Below are 16,127 nucleotides of genomic sequence, written 5' to 3'. Positions count from 1 at the left end.
CCCTGATCAAACTGGCTATGTCCCAAACAGAAATGTCACCAATAACCATAGACGACTCCAAAGAATTATTGAGAGCGGTAGCGAAAACGATGATGAAATGGCAATTGTGTCTTTGGACGCAATAAAGGCCTTTGATTCAGTTAAGTGGCCATGGCTGCTTGTGGCCCTGGAGTGCTATGGGTTGGGGCCTGGATATGTGAGGTGGGCAAAAATGTTGTATAGCGAACCACTGGCTAGAGTTAAGACAGGATCTGTGATATCGGGAAGGTGGCAGCTCAGCAGGGACACCAGGCAGGGATGTCCGTGGTCACCAATGCTCAACATACTGGCCCTGGAACCTCTAGCAATATACTTGAAACAATATGACACCATAGGCATCGAGGTGAAAGGGGAGCGACATCTGATCTCCCTATACGCAGATGACATGTTACTGTACTTGCGATACCCTGAAGAAAATCTCCAGTACATTCTAGAAGTTATGGAGAGATATGCTGAGTTGTCCGGTATAGCGGTGAACCCCCAGAAGCCCCAGCATGTTCCCATTAGGGGGGTATAGAAGGATTCCATCGGAGCGATTGCCCGTATTGCAAGTACCACGGGCGGTCAGCACGTTTCGGTACTTGGGGATAAACATATACCACACAGTGGAGGAGGAGCATAGCTGCAACACAGAAGTAGCCATTAAAAAAATTGAGAAGTGCATGCAATTCTGGGCAAAGCTACCCTTAGCAATGATGGGGTGTATTGCTCGCCCAGAGTGCACGGACAGTTATTAATCACCAGCGCAATTGCAGAGCCAATACTTTGAACGCAGGTAGACGACGCAATGACTTAAAACCACACACATGCTTAGAAAATAATGAGCACTTATACGGCTATTTATTCAAAGCTTGGAAGCAACAAGTGATAAAACAGAAATAAATCACAGAAAAGAGAGAATTCAAAAGAAAATACATCACCGTGGGCGTAACTGAATCCCTCATCTCGCCAGAAGCGGCTGGAAGGCCCCGGTAACAGCCAGGCCGAGAGCACAACAGCCCACAGGTATGCCGGTCAAAGGCATCCCCCTTCCGACTGAGGTCTTTGTACTTGTCCCGTCTGACCGTTCAGGGTTTCCGCATATATGCACTCCTCAAAAAGGGGTGGTAATTTCTCGAACCTTCTGGCAATGCACTTGCGCATTGATGGGTAACCGTTGGTTGCCAGCTGGGTCAACCGACAGTAACCTTAAGGAGCAAAGCGCTTCCCTCCTCTCCTAAGAACAAACGCCACGGAAAACATTCCCATAACTCATAACCAACATAACAAAACCAGCTTTCCCAGCAGAAAGTCCTTGACTGCATACCAGGTTTGGAAAGCATGTTTTCTTCAGCAAATTAAATTCAGCTCTCAGCAAAGTAAGTACAGCTTTTCACTGTGGCATGGAGTAAATATCCATTATGGCTCTGAGTGCCCCCAGAATACACTGCGCACCAGCGCCATGTTTTAGCTCAAGCATAACATGGGGCGGGGAGCAATGCTAAAGATGGTGGTTCTGCCAAGGCTTCTACACTACTTTGGAAATATACCGTACCTGATTCCTAAGAAGTTCTTCACCAAACTGAATAGCATGTGTAGGAATTTCTTGTGGCATGGCACGCGGAATAGAGTGGCGTTATGGAAGCTACAGAATTTCCATGACGAAGGAGGGATAAAATTGCCCAACTATGAGGTGTATTATGTGGCAAGCCAGTTGCAATATGTTTCTAAATGGCTCTCTGATGAGGAGACCTCCGAATCCAGGCTGTTTGGCCGCGATTGTGCACCATTTTATTTGAAAGAGATGATCTGGGTACTCAAGGCGGAAATGATGGGGCGCCCTAAGATGATGCTACTAGGGTGGAAGATGTGGCGTAGGGCATGCGAGATGGAGAACCCGTCCCCATGCTCTCCGCAGGTACCACTGGTTGCATTGACGGGGGCAGATGTACAGCTAAGAATGATAATCAGAAATCACTGGGAACCGGTTGGGGTAGCAACAATGGGTGACATTTGGCAGGAGGGCTCTAGTATTACTTTTGAGGGGCTGCGGGAAGAAACTGGGTTGCACGAGGGCCAGTATATTACATATTACAGAATGGTGCAGAGAATCAAGGGAATACGGCCCGAAACTGTGCTGGAGGAGGAACCAGATGCCACCACAGATATGATATACGACATAGCAGAAGGGGGCCATGAGATGTCCAGAATATATGAAATGTTGATGTTCAAAGTGGGGAAGGAGGTCACGCAGTTGAGACTAGATTGGGAAACGAAAGTTGTAGCCCCGGTGGAGGACGGGATGTGGGAACGGGCGCAGGGGTATCATAAGAAGGTATCTAGAAATACGAGACTGAAACAGATACAACTGTATATCACGCATAGGGTATATATGACACCTCAGAGGATATCGAGGTTTGAGAATGCAGGACGGCAAGCATGCCCCAAGTGTGATGAGGAGAACGCGGGCATGGTGCATATGTTCTGGTCATGCCCGGTCATAGAACGCTTCTGGAGTGAAGAGAAAGGGAAACTAGGGAAAAAGGGGATCAAGATTGTAGTGGACACAGTGTGGGCCTGTCTGTTGGGGGGGTTCCCAAGATCACAGAAGCTCAAGCATGTGAGTAAACTGAAGGATCTGGCTTATGTGCTTGCAAAGAGGAGAATTGCCATGGTGTGGAAGACATGCCACAAACCAAGTGTGGAGGTGTGGTGGAGAGATTTGCAGAAATGGGCAGAAGCAGAAACCATGGTATGGCAAGAAACGAGCAATGCAGGAGGGGGTGGGGGGAGACCGAGTCCCTGATGGCCTGGAAATCATTGATAGCCGAGCTGTTTGGGTCAATAGGAGACCCGGCAGAACCTGTAGAAGGGGAGACCGTACCACAGGATGCAGAAACAGAATGTGTAAAGTAATAGACTCATAAGGGGGGTGGGATAAGGGAAGCAGTGGTCAGAAGTCAAGGAAGTATAATGAAACTGTTGATATATGCACTGCCTGTTTGGTTTGTATTGTATTGTTTGGTTGAGTTATTTCATCAATAAAATGTTTTTTTTTTTTAAACTGTTAGCGGACAGCCCTCCACACCCATTACTACACCGCAAGACAACCAGACCAAAGCAGAACCAACTGGACATCAGAAAACAAATAAAGACTAAACAACTCTCTATCTTATAATGCCATGCAAACAACCCATTCCAAGGGAAAGAAAAAGAAGAACGCACACTCCGGAAAAGCAACAAAGAACCACAACTACAGAACGCACCCCCGCAGTCAGGAACAAGAATCGAACCAACACTGAGAGAAGAGACAAATCCCTCTACTTAACTCCTTATCTCACTGCCAACTGGTCACCAGAGCAAACCAACGCTATAATCAGCAACATCAAACTACCCAACACAAGTGCGCAGAAGGATGAAGAACACAAGAAACAACAAATACATGACCGATGCGATAACACCTTACATCACCAAAGCAAGAAGAACTTCCAATCCATAACCACAACTCCTGGAAGACGAACCCAATGAAAACAAAAACCCAAGACAGAACCTAGAAGAACTCTTCGAAGACGCTGACCCCCTCTCCCCCCAAAACCTACAGCTCAACAAGAGATCGACCAGGAAGGAAACCCCAACACCGATCAAAAGACAACCACAACAAGAAAGCCCAAACCAAACAACACCTCCAAACTCCACACGCAAGATACATGTCAAAACACACAGAGATCTTCGACCTACTCAATGACAACGGAATTGACATCCTGTTCATCACAGAAACATGGCTGGATGACAACTACAAAATCACACTCCAAAGCTGCCTTCCAGCCAACTTCAAACGCCTTCAAATAAACAGGAAAAACAAAAAAAGTTGGAGACATGGCAATAGCATTCAAAGGACACCTGAAAATAAAAACAGACGAACCGCTCAAAATCATCAACTGCGAAACCATGGTAGTACACCTAACAGCAAGCCCAAAAACCAACGTCGCATTCATCCTGGTGTACAGACCACCGACATATGGTGCAACCTTCGTCGACAACTTCATAGAAGCCATCACCAACATAGCCATCAACCACGAACACATAATCATCCTGGGGGACTTCAACATCTGGTTTGAAGACAGTCACGCCAACTCCCAAAACTCACTGATCGAACAACTCGCCACCATGAAACTACAACAACTAGTCAAAGGGGCAACACACTTGGCAGGACACACCCTAGACGCAATTTCCATCAAGGAAAAACTCTTACCATGGCTCCACCGATACAAATACTGTGGAGCAACCATCTCATCATCCCATTCATGATCGCTCTGTCTACTCAAGTCTGCATCCAACCTCCTAAACTCATAACCACCACAAAAAGAAACTGGAAACACGTCAAAAGAAAGCAACCTATTCGAACAACTGGAGCTAACCAAACCCTCAACTACAGAACTAGAGCTAGCTGACCTAGACGGGAAAGTGAGCTACTACACAAATGGATTGCAGATACAATCGACAAGATAGCCCCAGAAAAACCATTCACCTCATAACAAAAAGAAGAGCAATGGCGAAATGGTTCACCCCACTATTAAGCACCATGAAAAAGGAAAACAAAAAGATGGAACTGGAATGGAGGAAAGAATACAACCCAGACAAAAAAACGGTGTCCCAGAGACAAATCCGTGCATACAAGAAGGAAATTCTAAAGGCGAAGAGGCATTATGATGACAGAATCACCAATGCCACCACCATACAAAAAGAAATGTTTATCATTAAAGAGATTAGAAATCTACCGTGCTGCAACAACACCCCAACCCCCTCAGAGAAACTATGCAACAACCTGGCAGACCACTTCAAGAAAAAAAAAAAATCAATGACATCCGACAAACCATACAAAACATACCAACCGACCACAACATACTACCAAGCAAGCCTATCACAGAACCTCGGCACAAACTCAAAAACGTTCCTGAAATATTACCAGAGGCATTCGCAATGCTGGTAAAACACAGCAAGAAAGCTGGATCACCCATGGATCCCTGCCCCCCGGACATCTACAAATCAATCCTCGCACAAGGAACGCTAGCAGAATACGACAGAAACCTTCTGAACATATCACTAGCAACAGGAACTGTACCAAGGACCTTCAAATCAGCATATATAAAACCACTTCTGAAAAACACAAGTGGCGACGTAGAAGACCTCTTCAACTACAGGCCGATTAAAAAGATTCCCTACCCGGCAAAACCCCTGGAAACCTACGTATATAAACTAACCCAAGAACACGTAGAAAAAAAAACCCTGCCAGACCAAGCTCAAGTCGGTTTCAGACCTGCAAGAGGAACGGAAACAGCACTACTATCCATCTGGGACAAGTTAAAATCTAACACAGACTCAAACACAACCTCAGCCCTTATTCTACTCTACCTCTCCGCATCCTTCGACATAGTTAGTCTTGACACCCTAACCTAAAGACTAGAAGACATAGGCATATCAGACACAGCATTACTCTGGACTAAATCATTCCTACCAGACAGAACAGAAACAGTATGGATTAAACCCTTCAAATCCACTCCACGAGTTAACGACTGTGGAGTGCCACAAGGAGTCTCATTATCACCACTGTAGTTCAACATCTACCAGACTCCGGTTATCATAATCTTCAAAAAATACAACATTAAATGCTACAACTACGCAGATGATACTCAAATCATCTACAAAATCAAAGACACCCAAGCTGATCACTGAAGCCTAACCGAGTGTCTAAAAAAAGTCTTCAACTGGATAAATGCCAACAACCTGAAAATCAACCCGGGAAAGACAGAAATCATGATCATATCCAAAGACCAAGAGAACAAAACCACCATCCCGTGGCCAACGGAAATGGGAACCGCACCATCACCATCTAAGGTAGTAAAAAATCTGGGAGTCCTGATGGACAACACCCTAACCCAAGAACCACAAATAAATGCAACAGTCAAGAAATGCTTTTTCCTCCTCCACACGGCAAGAAGAATCCTACCTTTCCTCTCCTTCACGCACAAAACACTCACTATCGTCGCCCTCATCATGTCAAGAATCGACTATGCAAACAGTCTCTACCTCGGAATACCAGAATACCTCCTGAAGAAACTACAACGGATCCAAAATACAGCAGCCAGAATACTCCTCAAACTATCAAGAAGAGAACACATCACTCCTGCCCTAAAAACACTACACTGGCTCCCAGTAAAACATTGCATCACCTTCAAAACAATGTGCATAACGCACAGGGCAATTAATGGACAAGGAGCAGAATTCCTACAAAAGAAAATAATCTACAAGCCAACAAGACTCCTCAGGTCAAGCAACGAAATCCGCCTGGAACCAAAATTATACCTCAAGAAAAAACTTGGAGGCACCACCTTCTACCACTTAGCCGCAAAAACATCCCAAAAGAAACACCAAAGATGACCTAAAATTTAGGAAATTACTAAAAACCTGGCTCTTCAACACCAGAGTCTCAAACTGAAAACCGAAACAGAAAGGAAAAGGGATGACTAAACTGGAGTGGACACAGACAACTCCCAGAACCGACTGGGAAGCTCCCACGGCACCTGGACGGGTGACGCCGGGTAGAGTGTAACACAGGCGACACCCATGGAGACAGAGTCAACAACCCCACCCTAATCCCACCCAACACCCAAATTCGCCCTTAGTTGCCACCAGGTACCACAGTGTTGTGGAATTGTCAGGATATTGGCAATCACCTCACTAGTTGAGTTGTGGAGATTAGCAGGTGCACTGCCCGTATGAGTGGGAAAGGAAGACAGGTAGGGCTGCGAGGGAGGCTGGTGAAGGAGGGGCCAGATGTGAAAAGGGACCTTGAAGGCCGGACGTGCCCAGATCAGGACAGAGGCGCAGGGGTGCTCCCGAACCCCATCTGGGGAGATTACACAAACCCAGCACCTCAATTCAGGATAGAGATGCCAACTAACCAATTGCACTAACAATTTCCCCTTCTGCATACACCTCTCAAACTCTAAACCAAACACATCCACAAACCTGCAGCACAACAAAACGCACAAACTTCACTACATGGCAACAACAAAACAAAAACACACAGACTCGCACAACGACTACAGGCCACAAACACCCCAGGCCCAGCCAACTGACCCACCAGGCTGAGGCCGCCAACAGTACATCACGGCTCTCTTGCACTTTTCCAGCTTCATCCCACTAACCCCCCTTCCCTTCCTCTTTCAGAGCCGCCAGAGCACCAGGGGACCACTCCGGTGGTGATAGTGCGCGGTACAAATGTCCTTTAACATTAACAATACTGATTCTGAAGCAAATGGTTCTCTGTTTGTCACCCCCAGCGAATGAGCAGGTACTTCACCTCAGAGGGGCATGGGCATTATTAAGGTCACAATAAGGAATGGCTAGCCCTTACGTGAAGTGCCTGACCCTGAATGTGCGGGGTCTCAACTCACCGGTAAAGTAAAGCGGAAAGCAATACTGCAGATGCTCTCTTCTATGGGGATAGATTTAGCCTTCATTCAGGAAACCGACTAATGAAAGGAGGATGAAAAGCGCATGATTGGGAAGGAATACACTAGGGCATACTTCACTATGAGTGGTCAGAAGAAACGTGGGGTGATAATCCTAGTACGTAAAGTGGTACGGCTTCGGAAAAGGGAAGTTGCACGGGACGCACAGTGAAGGTACCTGTTAATCAAAGGAGATTTAGGTAATCGAAAGGTCACGCTAGGTGTAATCTATGGTTCGAATGAGAAGCAGTGAGAGTTCCTGGCATGGCTTAGTGGGCGAGTTGGGAGATTTATGGAGGGGGAGGTAATACTTGGAGGGGATTTTAATTGTGTGGTGGACCCAACGAGAGACAAGACCCTAGCCCCGACGAGTAATGATAGAACCAACTTCTATGCCATGACCACCATATTGAGGGAGCGGTCACTGATTGAGGTTTGGGGTTTCGCTCATCAAGGGGAAAGGGAATATACTTTTTTTTTCAGCGGTTCATGGCGGTCACTCCAGGTTAGATACGTTTCTGGTTTCGCCCACTCTCATACCAATGGTCTCCGCTATAGAATTAGGCCCGAGGGTGCTGACTGACCACTCCCCAGTGGTAATGGAGTTGGACCCGAATTTTGGGATCCCGTGGCCAAAGCCTCCGTGGAGGTTGAATGAAAGCATTCTTGGGGATGGGTGAGCAGCAATAGAGAATGAAATAACACACTACTTCCAAGAAAACACGACTGGGGAGATAGACATTCACACGGTGTGGGACGCTGGAAAGGGGGTAACCAGGGGGGGGTCAGAATAGGAGAAACAATAGCTTGGAATAGATCACAGCGACTAATCCGCAACAACCTGGAAGAGATGGTACGGGTGAAATAAAAGGTACATGGCAGTAGAGGTGGTAGGAGGGCGCTTAGAGAGCATAGAATAGCCAAGCAGGCATTAGAAACTCACTTAATGGGGAATGCAGCCCAGTCATTACTCATGACGAAGCAATTCTTTTATTCAAAAGGGAATAAAAGCGAATAAGCTGTTAGCAGCCAAGCTACGGAAGGCGGCCACTGGTAATTAAATTAGCGCCTTGAGAGCAGGGGATGGAAAGAGAGTGACAGCGGAAATAGGAAAGAGACTGGTCATGGAAGCCTTCTTTAGGAAGGTCACCGGTCCACATGGGGGGAATCCTCCCGAACATCCCAGCAGAGATGAGGGAGATGCTGGACAGCCCTATTTTGATCCAGGAGGTGATTTAGGCCATCCGTATACTCCTGGGGGAAAAGGCCCCCGGGCCAGACGGATTCACAAACAGATTTTATAAAACATTTGCGGTCCAGCTAGCCCCTCACCTCACAACTCTCTAACTCATTCTCCACCACAGTACAGGTGACGGATTCTATGGTGGAATCCACAACCATGCTGATATTAAAACCAGGGAAAGATCCGGAGGACTGCTCCTCATGTCGTCCAGTAGCCTTCTTAAACACGGACGCAAAGCTGTCTAGCAAAATATTGGTGGTAAGGCTGAGAGACGTGCTCCCACGTATAGTAGATGCAGATCAGACAGGGTTCAATAAGGATAGAGGGGCTCATGATAACATTAGGAGGGTGATCGACTTAGTACCGTTAGTCCCGAAATTTCCAAATGGGTTCTCCCTCATCTCCCTAGATGCGAATCAGGCTTTTGATAGCATGGCATGGCATTTCTTGAATTCTCTCTTGCCACACAATATGGGTTTGCGACAAACATTAGCAGGTTAATCCTAGCAAATGTTCAATTCCCCACTACCATGGTTGGTGTGAATGGGGTTAATTCGCCTCCGCTCCCCCTTCCTAGGGGAACAATGAAGGGGTGCCCATTGTCGCCCCTGGTCTTTGCGATGGCCATGGACTGCTGGCAGAGAGAATTCAAGACGGCCCCTCGATACAAGGCTTAAAATGGAAAGGGAACACGCACAAAGTAGCACTCGATGCAGATGATGTGATTTGTTTTACAACAAACCCCCAACAATCGCTTCCTCCACTAATTGAGCTTCTAGAGGAGTTTCAGGAGGTTTCGGGGTTCCGCATTAACCACAGCAAGTCAGTGGGTATGTCTATAGGAATCCCACAGAACATACAGTTGGAGCTCTGATCGGCTTTCCCGTTCAGATGGGTGGAGAAAGAACTGCCTTACCTGGGGTGAATATCACCAGTACATATGGGGCCTCATAGGGCCAATTTCCCACAGCTTATTAAGAGAATCAAAGGAAATACTGATTAGCTGGGAAGCCCAAGAAATATTGTGGCTGGGCAGGGTAACGGCAGTGAAAATGACAATTTTACCCAGGCTTCTTTACACGTTCCAGGTCTTGCCTATCCGTATCTGAGACAAAAAGCTAACGGACCTGCAAAAAGCTGTGGGACGATACATCTGGCAGGGGAAGCGCCGAGAATCCTGCGGAAAACAGTCCTTAGGTCAAAAGAGCTGGGGGGCTTGGGAGTTCCCCAGCCCAAATAGCCCCAATATTTGCCTGGGGATCGGCAGAACCCAAACAGAAATGGAAGAAGATAGAGCAAGGGATGACAGATATCCTGTTAACACACTTGGCCTCTCTGACAAGACAGGTCAGGACGGGTTTACTCGAACCCACACACTTGGCATTAGAAATATGGGATGGGGCCCGAACTGGATTGGGAATTGAAACTGTGATGGGCCCACTGACACTGGTGTTGCGAAACCCGGAGTGCTCTCCGGGTTTAACGGGAACTGTTCAACTGCTGGGAATCATTGGGACCCCTGAGACTTAGAGATTTGTATAAAGTGGTGAACCCTCTGACTTTCCTAGAATGTAAAACCAAATTCACGCTCCCAGAATCGGGGCAGTTCCGCTACTGCCAGATTAGACATTGGATATCTAACAATAAGGTAAAACAACCTTACCCACCAATGGGAATAGAACTGCAACCGATAGAAGGGCACTCCTCTCATAAGATTTATCAGTGTTATCGGCTGTTGGATAAGGCTCAGTTGGGGAACAAACTCTCTTATAAGAAGCAGTAGGAGGCAGATTTGGGTGGGGATATCCCAGAGGACTCTTGGCAACAAATCTGGGCACGTACCAACAAATGTTCCAGATGCACGGGGCACAAAAGAATGCACATACAAACTCTGCCTTAGGTGGTATATTACTCCACAGCGCCTACACGCGATATCTAAGGATTATTCAGACCGGTGTTGGCACGGGTGTGGTCAATTGGGAAGCTTCTTTCATATGTGGTGGCAATGCCCGCTAATCTAGACCGATTGGCAAGAAATTAAGTTGAGAATTAAGGACATTGTGGGGATATCGATCCCAATGTGCCCCAAAGTCATGCTCCTGGGAGAAGTCACGGGCGATGGAACATACCTAGGGCCGAGTTGATAACCCAGCTTTTACTGGCAGCAAAACTGAATCGGGCCCGGTTCTGGAAAACCAAAGAGGGTCAAGTGGTGTCTTTCTGTGGGTTAAAGTCTGGGACGTTATTGCTATGGAGAAATTAACAGCGCACATTACAGGGAAGCAGTCACGGTTCTCCCGCATCTGGGCTCCATTTTTTGACTGTGCGGGACAGGGAGCAATGTTTCTTTCATCCACAAACTTTGAGACAATTGCTATAAAACTGAGAACAAGGAAGCCCGAAGCTAGTGAAGCGGGACTGAAAGGAGTGGGAACAATGGAAAGTTGGAAGCGATTGGATGGAACAAGGTTTTGTTTAATTTGATGGTTTGTTTTACTAATTAACATGTCTAAGGTTGATTGGGTGGGGGGTACATTCTGAAAATGTGCAAGGAATTCCGATGATACAAATCGGAGCGTTGTTGCCGATATTGATAATGTTGTACATTTGAATTTCGATAAAAGATATACATTTTTTAAAAAAAGTGTAATTCCACATACTCACAGGGTTCTTTATTTAGTCTGTGCTTTCCACACTTTATTCACCTTTCCAACCCAAGAGGTATGGTTCCCTTCCCTTGGGTTTCTGACTTCCCACAGGCCTGCCTGATATACTCTCCTACCAGGACTTTTCAATGTTCGCTGTATTTAGGTGCGGGTCCCAGACTTGCAATCGCACTGCCTTGTTTACTCTCCTGCCAGGTCTTTCACAATCTTCATCACCAATAAGCCCACAAGGGGGTATGCCTTTTCTCAAAGTACCTCTTTCTTATAGTCCTTCACTGTTATTTACTTTTGTGTACTTGTCCTTTAATTTTCCCAAGCACTGCGATTATTCAGAACACTTAGTATGCAAGCCATGGGATTCTGTTCCCCACTTTTTGTTAGGTAATCTGTATCCCAGAGCACAACCCGGTGTCTCAACCCTCCACTGTGGGCTCACCAGCCTTGTGATGGCTTCCCAGGCATCCCAGCTCTCTCTCAGGTCCTTCTCCGTGTTCTGCTTCTAATCACGGTGTGAAGAGCGTTTGCCTGATGCTCCAACTTCCCTTGCCAGCACAAAGCTTCCTCACTGCGTCACGTCCCAGTTTTGTCTCTCCGGTGCCCTCAGGGATGTGTCTCCTGGCTGGCCTCTTCCTTCCCTTCTCTCTGTGCTGTGGCTCTGCCTCGCTGGCTTCTCGTCACGGTGCGAGCAGCTCTGCCCTGCAGCAGAAGGGTGTTTGCCTAATGCTCTGGCTTGCCTTGTAGGCGTGAAGCTTATCCACTGACTCGCATCCCAGTTTGGAGACTCTGGAGCCCTCGGGAATGTGTCTCCTGGTCGGCCTCCGCCTTCCCTTCTCTCTGTGCCAGGGGCTCTGCCTCTCTCTGAATTCCCAGCCTGAGCTAAGCAGATTTCTCTGCTCTTGTCTGGCGTCTCTGTGCTGTACTGCTCAGCTGACAGCTTGGCTTCTCTACGATTTCCGACCCCCATCACGTGAAGTGAAAATCCTTCCATCTTGACGCTTCCTGCTTTTAAACATTGCGCCACCTCCTGGACTCCAGAAACAACTTGGGCGCGTCTCCAGTTCCGTGCTCTGTATTTCTCCCATGCTCTTCCTCAGCTCAGTGACATTATAGAAGATGTTAGAAATAGTTTTACTATTGGTGTAAGATGGTAGAAAAGGGTATGAACCACAATAAGTCATACAAATATAGGAGTTATGGGGTTGTCATCAGGTTCTAGGGGAAAGAGAGAATACCATCTTTCGTCTGGCACCGCCTCTCCAGACTCACGAGGGTCATCTCCCCACATGTGGTCCCTCCCTCAGATAGCCACCCTCAGGGTCAGGATCTGGTAGCTTCTGCCTTTCCCTGGGCACATGGGGTGAGACTTTCCCCGGGAAAGGAGTGATGACATTGCCAGATTCATCACAGACCCCACCTCCCCACCCAGGAAAGAAAAGAAAGTGAATGGGTTGGTAGCAAGTGAGGGGTAATAGGCCAGGGAACACGTTGTCAGCATGGCATGCAATATTGGATAAAGATCTTGGATGCACACCCAATGAAGTGCGTCAACCACTTAAGTACAAACATCCTCCCAAATCTCTTCATAGGGCAAGGGGTTGAGCCACATTCTATCGGCAAATGGTCACGCTTCACCAATTTGTGGTCCATGGAACACTGACTCACTTGTTCAGAGTCAGTTTGAGGGTTAGGCCCTTTTGGAGGGAGGTTCAAGCTCAAACAGATGTGCATCTGATAGCCTAATTTGCATGCCCCCACTGTGTCACTCTTGTACGTGTCAGACTCTAAAAGCAAACTTGCTTCAAACTAGAGGGCATTAGGGCTCTGTGGCTAAACCACTGATTTTGAGGGCTTGGCCGTCCTCTAGTGGATGATTGGGTAATGAAGACAAGAGGAATTATGGCATCATAAAACTAGAGCATCCGGCAGTTAATTGGGCAGTAGAGACCTTAAAATAGTAGCCTTTGGGTTAAAAAGAAATGCCCACATTACCGATCATGCCACTCACCTGGCGAAGTAAAAGAGAAACCCCAGGATCATACATTACTTTTTAAGTCTTCAGCCGTATGTTTAATGCATTGGCGAACTGGGAAGGCACACAGATCTAATGCAGAATTCTTAAGTAGACTCTTAATCCCAGGTAAGGAGCAATTTGGGGGGCAAGAGACTGGACACAAAGACACCATTGATTCATATGCCATTGGAGAGGCATTTGAAGAGCTTCGGAGTGTGGGCACAGAGGCAAAGACAAAATGAATTCATTTGGGGGTGGGGGAGCTGAACTATTACGAACATATCAATCATGGATGATCACACCAATGGGCAAACAGACCCACCGACCAGAGTGTTCATGTAATTACTCACTGCCTTATGCTTACTATAAACATGGGCATATGTCTCCAGAACTAGAGGGTGTTAGGATGGTGCTCCAGAGTGTCAAAGGTGTAGCAAAGAAAGGAAGTGAGTCAGTGAGAAAGGAGGAGTTTTGGAAAGTAAAACCCTGTGCCCCAAAGGCTAGCGGAAGCCTAGCTATGAAACAAGAAGCCAGAGAAAGTGATCGCTGCAAATCCACCCGTTTAAGAACTTTGCATCCCTGGCAAAACCCTTGGAATGGGCAGTCATAAATGACGGCAGCCTTATACGCTCTCTTGGCTAAGGATGCCCCAGGAGCTTGTGGAATTATTAGTGCCTGGGCACTGGATCCAGGAACAAGGTCCTTTAGTTTAGAAACACTTTAACAAACTGACTTACTTCTCCATTCTGCCAACCTGTTTGCAGTACCACTCAGTCAGTTTTTGGCCATTTTACCCATCTTGTATAAGCATTAATATATAAACATCCTTCAAACCTACCCTGAAGAATACCAATAAAAGTATTGGACTGATCTAGTACACAGTGCGCTCTGGGATACGGGTCTTAAGATAGATCTCTCTTACAGGGTTGTCTTAAATACAGGTAGAAAGGGCTGCTAAATAGCTCATAACACTGCCAACAGGTAAACATGCTCTAGGTAAGGCATGACTGGTATGGCATGCCAACGGGTCAACAGCTTAATCATGACACAGGTTTTCCTTCCATCTGCAAGCATAAACTGACTATCAATGATAATTAGCAGAAGTATGACCTACATGACCTCATCAGAAAAATACAAGTTCTGATAACTAATACACTCAAGAGCCAGGCATGCGGGTTCAGTTGGTTGGCATTTAAATAAAGGATTCTGTGAAAGCCTGCTACACATAATACTCTAGAGGATGGGAAGCATGAGGTCTACCAGGACTTGAAATCACACTTCAGCTGGGGCACTCAAACTCAAGATGTTCTGCACTGTTTCAACTTCTTCTGGACAATAGTGAGAAGAAAGAAAGACAGAAGGTGCAAAGCAGCTTGAAATTAGAATGAACAAGAGCCATCTCCCAAGGACCACCTCTGAGGCAGAATAGAGCAAACTTCATGTTAGCATCTGGAGAATTCCCCAAATGTAGAAGATCTCCTTCATTATCTATCAGTACAGTGCTTAATAATGCAAGACCTTAGTATGCTGACGCAGGGCATCCAATGACGTTCAGCATTCCAGCCAAAAGCGCTAAAGATAAACTCCTACTTTGATCACCCAAAACTGGAGGAGCATGGCCTCCTGACAGCTGGACTGGACGCATAGCACTCCTCGTTTATAGAATCCATGGCGGCAGGATTGCCTATTAGGATCTCCACTGAGTTATTTGTTACCAATGGCAGAAAAACCTAAATGCCAGCATGATTACTCTCCATTTCCTAGAAGTTAATGTGACCAAACCTCTCCTGTAGTTACCAAAGGAAGTTTACTAAGATCTTGTATGTAAATACACAAGCCCACACAGAGATACAGCCGTCACCAGTTGATAGAAAAGTGAACTATCGTGAAGGCTGACAAACTGGCTCTCTGATCAGGCTGGCAGGCAAAATCCACCAACTGAAAATCCTGGAGAACCAGAGTTTCCAACATGCAGCAGGTCTCTTGTGACACCCCAAAACATGAACCACCAACTTCTGAATGACCACTTGGAGTGACCACATTTGTCAATCTGGCCCGCACAAAGGAGCCAAAAGTACACAAGGTAATGAGGTTCGGAATCTGAGCAACACCCAGCCATGCTCATAATCTCTGGAAAACTGTACAATGCTACTCTGGATGTTCTGCTGAATCCCAGGAAGTTGTCCCTTCTCCCCAAGAGGGAGCCCCACTCCCCCTCACCCCGTGAGGCTAGAGAGGTGAGCCTGATCCGCAACACCCATCTCGCCCCCCCATAGGGGTCGAGGCAAGAAGGACCTCACCGGGAGAGACTCCCCCTTTGGGGACAAGGACTCCCGTTCCTGTGAGGAACTCCTTAAGAAACCATCTAACAGTACCTCTGCAAGCACATCCAGTAAAAAAAATCCAGTAACAAAAAGGTATCAAGAAACCACCAGACTGTGTTACTGATGTCCAGAAACTTTGACCACTCCTTTTAAAGAAAATCCCCCTTTCACTGAGACGAAGATCTGTGGAGGAATAGGGAATGCAGAACAAACAGAAAAGAATGCGCCCGGATGCATGCAGGCTTTGACGCTGGACCGTCCCCACTGTATGTTGTGCCCCATGGGTGTGAGAACAAGACCCGAACCAGACAATAGTCAAGGTAGAGGTAGACATACACACACTGCCTTCTG

The 16,127-nt window shown here is 46.8% G+C and overlaps 1 protein-coding gene across 3 annotated transcripts in view; it reads right to left on the bottom strand.

Moving 5' to 3' along the window:
- DPY19L4 (dpy-19 like 4) overlaps positions 1 to 16,127 on the bottom strand; it is a 1,351,687-nt gene that overhangs the window by 425,359 nt on the left and 910,201 nt on the right. The window lies entirely within an intron of this gene.

Source organism: Ambystoma mexicanum, chromosome 5q (genome assembly GCF_040938575.1).
Source record: "Ambystoma mexicanum isolate Mex_15411 chromosome 5q, UKY_AmexF1_1, whole genome shotgun sequence".
NCBI lineage: Eukaryota > Metazoa > Chordata > Amphibia > Caudata > Ambystomatidae > Ambystoma > Ambystoma mexicanum.
Note: the sequence above shows the minus strand (reverse complement) of the source record. Positions and strands in the feature narration are given on the sequence as shown.